Consider the following 6,047-nt stretch of genomic DNA (forward strand, 5'->3'; position numbering starts at 1 on the left):
TTTAAGGGATGCTTGTGTGACAAATGTGGGTGGGTGTTTGCTGGGTGCATGTAGCAATGCACGCAGGTCCTGCCGGGTGTGCCTACCATGGAATGCATGGGCTTTTGTAGTGTTTATGCCTGCAGTAAGTCTGGTGTTCATAAGCAGTCGGGGTACAGGAGTTGTTCAGGACAGTGCGTGTAGACGTTACTGTGCATGTTTGGTATGTGAAGGGCACCTTAGGACAGACAAGTTTCTCTGCCTGTCCCTCCCTTGCTTTGACCTGCAAGTGAGCAGAGATAAACTCTATCTCGTGGCAGGGTTTGTAGCTCAGTTTTCAGCTTGCTGTGTCTGACCTTCCTCCTATCTGGAGAACAGCACCTGCTATTGCAAATTGGCATCCTCTCCCCCCCACCCCTGCATTGGATCATGAAGGCAGAGGAAGGAAGTGGGGGAATTTGGTGATGGATAGGTAGGCAAGCTGGGCCAGCATTCATTCCTAAAGGCTGCTGAGGTTTTAGGTGGGGTTAGTTGCTCTAAAATGAGCCCTTTGTACATTGTTGGAATCTGTGACCCAATCAGTGGGATGTAGCCGGAGGAGGTGGTGCTAACGAAGGCTGGTACAGCTGACAATAACTCCAGCAGAGGATGGCGGAGGGGGTACTGACTGGCACAAGAGGTGCCTTCACATCCTTAGGTCAGTGTAAGGTGTCTCAAAGGGCTGGTTCCCGTTATCAGCCCTGGCTGTAGAAGCAGAAGATTGTGGCTAGTTGTCCCCACCTGCTTTTCCCTACTGTCACCCATCAGTTCTGCAGCAGAAGATCAGGCTGCGTTGCATCTGTCCTGATGACAGAATGGCATCTTGTGGTACTACAACGAAGCATTACAGTGGGCTCTGAAATTTGGAGAAGGTAGGCATGTGGGGCAGTGCAATGCAAGGGGGCATGGGAGTATGTATGAGGAATGCCTGCTGCTCCCCACCCTGGATGTTCATGGAAAGGTGGTGACACATCTGCAGTGCACACGTGGACTGTACTGTCAGGTCAGCGCTGCAGGCTGGCCTTGAGGAGCCTTGGCAGAGCTGCATGGAGGGGGCAAGCCTGGGATCGTGGGTGGCTTCATGTCAGGTTTGGGGTGCTTTAATAGAATTAGGCCAGTGTGTTGCTAGGGCTGGGCTGTGCGGTCTGGGTTGTGCAGCAGTAGCAATGCTGTGTGGGGTGCCAGGACCAGGTGCTTGTCCCAGGGATTAGGGCAGAGTTGCAATCACAGAGCTGCTGGGTTCTACCTTCTCCTGGAGGAGGCGTGAAGAGATGCCGTGTGCTGCCATGAGCAGCAGTGTAGGGTGCACAAGAGCACCCCGTGCCTCTGCCCCTGTGAAATGGACTCTGGTTGCAGCTCTTGGGAAGGCAGAAACATGGGATCTTTACCTTCCCTTTCTGATTTCTTTGTGCTCCCTGCAGTGCAAACCCTTTACTTCCCTCATGCTCCCGCTGAAGCACAACAGGTACCTCCTGCTCTTCAAACCTCTGAACACCTGGAACAGGGTGGGTGTCTTTCTGTGCTCAGAAACTTGCCTGGTAGAGCTGATCAGTGAAAGGGAGGGTAGCACTGTGCTTGGAGCTCTCATCAGGCAGGCTGAGGGAAGAAGCAGCGTGAAGGGAACTGGCTGCCTTACAAAAAGCAAGGGCATGTTCTTGAGCCATGATTTAGGAAGTGATTATTCCCAGCTTCAGGATAGCAAAAGTTACCTGAGCTGCTCGCTATGGGGGCCTTGGCCTTTCACATCAGATACTGTCATCCCCCCACCTCCCCGGGTTGAGTAGGCAGTTTGATGAGCTCAGTTAACATTTCCTGTTTACCTGGCTAGGACCAGGTCTAAATAGGCTTTTTTTTTTTTTTTTCCCCTAAAGAATCAGCCATGGCTGTGGGGTATGACCAAACTGAACTCTGCCAGCAGTCTTTCTCAGCCTGTAATGCACAAGCTGCAAGCAGCAAGAAGAGGTGGATGTGGCTGTCCAGCGGGGACAGCTCTTCTTTCTGAGGATCATCTCAATGTGTTGCGCTTTATGGCAAGGTGTCTCTCCAAGGGCCTCAAAGCGACCCATTAAGCTTCTTTTAATTAGGCAAGCCCCTTACCTGGAGGTAGAAAAGTGTCTCTCCCATTTCCCACCCAGGGAAACTGAGGCACGGAGCATGGCTGCGGCGTGCCCAGGGGCTCAGCAGGGGAACAACGACCAAAGTGCAACACTTCCTGTACTTGCTCCTCTGCCGGCCGTCTCGCAAGTCCTGGAGAGTGGGTGGGTGCGGGTGCCGAGCCAAGGGTTATTGATAACTTTCTAGTCACTGCTTGGATCCTGATGCCCTTTTCACCACAGATACTGCTTCCTTCTTGATCTGCTGCCCAATCTATAATCCCAGCTCCCTGCTGCCTTTCCCTAGGAGTGCTGTTTTCCCTCCAGTGTGCAAATCCTTACAGGTTTGGGCCAGGGCTAGCGAGCGCAATCGGACTCTGTCATCTCTTCAAGGCTTTGGGGTAATTTTTATCTCGGGCTGTTGCTGTATGTGTCTTGCATGATACCGAAGCTGCAGCGAGCAGATTTGAAGCATACCGAAAGACTAATGCAAATTAGACTGGCTTCGTAACGGCTTCAGCAACTGTGAAACCTGTGATCTAAACGCAGGTACTGCTACACTGACTTTATCTGCGTTAGGATCCCCTGTTCCGGCGTGCGGATACTGGAACTGAACTGAAAAACAAGAGAGGCAGCGTGGCAGAGACAGACATGAAAGGGAGTCTCTCTCCTAGACGCTGAGCCCTTTAAGAAAGAAGGGGAAGGTAAGCTAGAGCCCTGAGATTTTAAGCTGGTTGTGCTGAGGCTGAGGAGAGGGCTATGGTAGCGCTTTCGATTCATGCTTCCCCTGGCACGAATGCTTCTAGCTGGGCAGCAGGGAAAAGGAGGAGGAGGACGGAGGCCTGTGCGGGCTGAGCATGTTGGGCACGGACAGATCTCGGAGGCTGCAGGTGCCGGGAAAGGTAGGGCTTTGGAAGATGGGTTTGCCTGCGTGGGGGCTGAGAGCGGATGGTGCTGGCTGTGTATGAGGGAGTCCTGTTTTTGTGGAGCGTGTAGTGCGAGGGCTGGCTCTGAGGCAGAGCAAAGAGCAGGGTAGATCAGGAGAGCGGTGCTCTGGAGCGATCAGCCTGAGCTGCACGCTGTTATTTAACGACCCCATTGCCGAGGGAAACCTCGGTGGTCCTGATATGCAGGGAGACAGTGTCTCCCGAAGGCAAAGGAGTAGGGCAGAAAAGCAGTGAGATCCTGTCCGCTTGCAGCTCAGCCTTCCCTGTACGTTACTTGTGCTGGCAAAACTGTTCCCTCTTACTGCCTCTAGAGCGTTTTCAGTTCCCTTTTCAGCGGCCTGCCTGCCCCCAGCAGTCCTCTCCTCCCCGCCTCGCTGTGCCAGTGCTGTCCAGCTGCAGCTCTCGCCAGCTAACCACGGTCGATGGAGGCACGACGTACCGAGCAGCCTCTCTTTTCTTCTGGGGCTGTGCGAGGTCTCTGGAGAAGAGGTGGGTGAAAGGAGTCGCTGTTTCCCTTTCAGCGCGGTGTCCCCACGTACCTCCCGTCGTGCTGTGGTTCCGTGCGGGCCTGACAGTTAGCAAGGGGCCGTTGTGCTCTCTGATATGTGCTGCTGGCACAGAGCCTCTGTGGCCTCGAAATCCCTATCTAGCAGCAACGTTGGGAGCAAGGGTTGACCACACCTGCATTCAGCTTGGCCAGGGGGACGATGGGATTGCTTTTGCATAATTTAGCAGTCTCTTGAATTATTTATAGTGCAGTTGTGCTCTGGAACAGAATCTTCTCGCTTCCCGTGAGCGCTGGGGGGGGGAGAGGGAAGTTTGTCAGGCATCCAGAGTCTATCACTTGGCGAGGAGGAAGTGCTGTGGGTTTCCTTTCTGCCCATGTGTGTTCGTGTATCCCTCTGTGTGGCTGAACTGCCCGGAAGATCCAGTTCCGGTCTCCATGTTACTGGGGTATGTGGTACTGCGGAGCATCTCCGTGGCTTGGGACCCTGCGAGAGGTTCCTGAGTTCTGAGCCTCGTCTTTGCAGTAAAGAGATGGTGTCAAGCTGGAGACAGTGAATCTGGTGCTTGGGTTTGGTCCCTGACTTGGTTACAGTGCTGTGGCTGTGGATCTGGGGCAGGGATCATCAGGACTGCTCTCTAAAATATTCAGAAGCTTGAGAGCATTTTTTTGATTTTTCTTTCGAAGGTCCATCTTGTCATGCCAAAGTGGTGGTGGTTTTTTTTTTAGCTTTGGCATGACACGGTCCATTGGACTTTACAAGAGATCATCAGGACCTGAAGACTTGAAAGATCAGGTGGTTGAGCAGCAAACTGTGCAGCTGAAATTCCCATCATTTCTCAGTGATTAAACCCTGAAGAGCAACCAGTTGAGGGCAGAGGGAGACTGGGGCAGGTTGTTTTTCACAGGCCCTTGTGGCGGAGGAGCATCATGAAGGTGTGCTGGGCAGGCTGAGCACCCACCCCAGCTATGTATGAGCTTAATGCTCTTTGGCCCTCTGCCTCTCTGAGGCAGGTTGCTGTACCGTGCAGATGGGCTGTCCTGCTCCTGCCTTGCTTGTCCTGGCAACTTCAACATGAGCATGGCTTCCCCTCCGTCCCCCAGCATTGGACATCCTGCTTGTTCACCACCAGTTTTCACAGTGTGCTTGCACATTAGTTTTGTCTTCTTCCTCTCCTTCCTTTCTGACCTGACCGTGGCAGTTGACTTGTCAGAAACAGAGTTCACTATAAATGTTTGTGGTGTTGAGACCTGAAAGGGGAAGGAGGGAGAGGGCTGAGGATGGAGAGGGAGAGGAACTTGGCCTGTAATCAAGTGATTGTGGCAGTAAACTGCTCTGCCTACCGTACTGTTGAGCAGAAATGCTGTTTCCCTATTTTTATCTGCACAGTGTCAGTTTGTGGCTTTTGCATTTGAGGAAGAGTTAGCCAATCACCAGACGTCCCTTGGATGAGCTGTGCTGTCCCACCTGGCCCTGGCCTGGTTCTCTGGTTCTTCAGCCTGAAATAAAACCCATTCTTGCATTGAATGGCTTTACCTCTTGTCAGGGACATTGGCAACAGGCTAAATGCAAAATTCTTCCTCGTCCTTCTCAAGAAATGAGGCAATCTAAGGGAGGAACATGAAGACAAGTGGTTCCCAAACCTGTGCAATGTCCAGAGTGGCATTTGATTTCACTGATGAAGACTAGCTCTCTCCCTCTTTCCCCACAGACCTGCTCCCCGTCCTTTCCACTTGGTTTAATCTGGAGATCAGGGTACTGCTTTGCTTAGTGAAAGGGAATGTTTGTACAGAAGAAGTAAACATATTGTTGAGACCCAGGCCTGCTGCAATGCCTGTAAACAAGATCCAGCCATCTGTGGGAGGCAGAAGAGAGATTTATGTGACCCTGAGTTAAGTGCATTAGGAGGCTTTTGATTTCATTCTGGGAAACTGCCCCGTTTCGTGGTACCATATGCCTGTTACCGGCATAGAGCTGTTACTGAAGATTTGATTCATGTGGATTTAATCCGAGGGGCTGCGATGCTGCAATCAGAAGGATTACATAAGCAGGGGGTTGACTCTGTGAGCTGGAGCCCGAGGTGCTCTGCAGAGCCCCCGAGTCTGTGCCCTTTGTCCGCCCCAGAGGTGGGAGTCTGGGCTGATTCACTTCTGCCTTGGGGCAAGGCATTGAAGAGCTCTCTGCCTATCAGCGCTTTCTTTCCAAAAATAATAACAAAGTGAAGTGGCAGCGGGGGATCCAGGCGGCACTGTGTCGAGGTCTTGCCTAAGTCTTGAAAGAGGAAATGAAGAACAAAGGCGGAACAGACAAATAAATAAGGGTCTGTTCTTGGTCCAAGAAAAATTCCCATGGGTTCGTGTAACATTCTCGGGAAGACGCGACACTCCCAGGACTGGAGTTAGTTTTTGGGAAATAAAAGGAAAAGGAAAGAGGCGAGAGAACGAGGCGGGGGGGGGGCAGGGGTGGGGAGAAGGAGGGGGGGA

Source organism: Egretta garzetta, unplaced genomic scaffold (assembly GCF_000687185.1).
Source record: "Egretta garzetta isolate BGI_Z169 unplaced genomic scaffold, ASM68718v1 scaffold51, whole genome shotgun sequence".
NCBI classification, from domain to species: domain Eukaryota; kingdom Metazoa; phylum Chordata; class Aves; order Pelecaniformes; family Ardeidae; genus Egretta; species Egretta garzetta.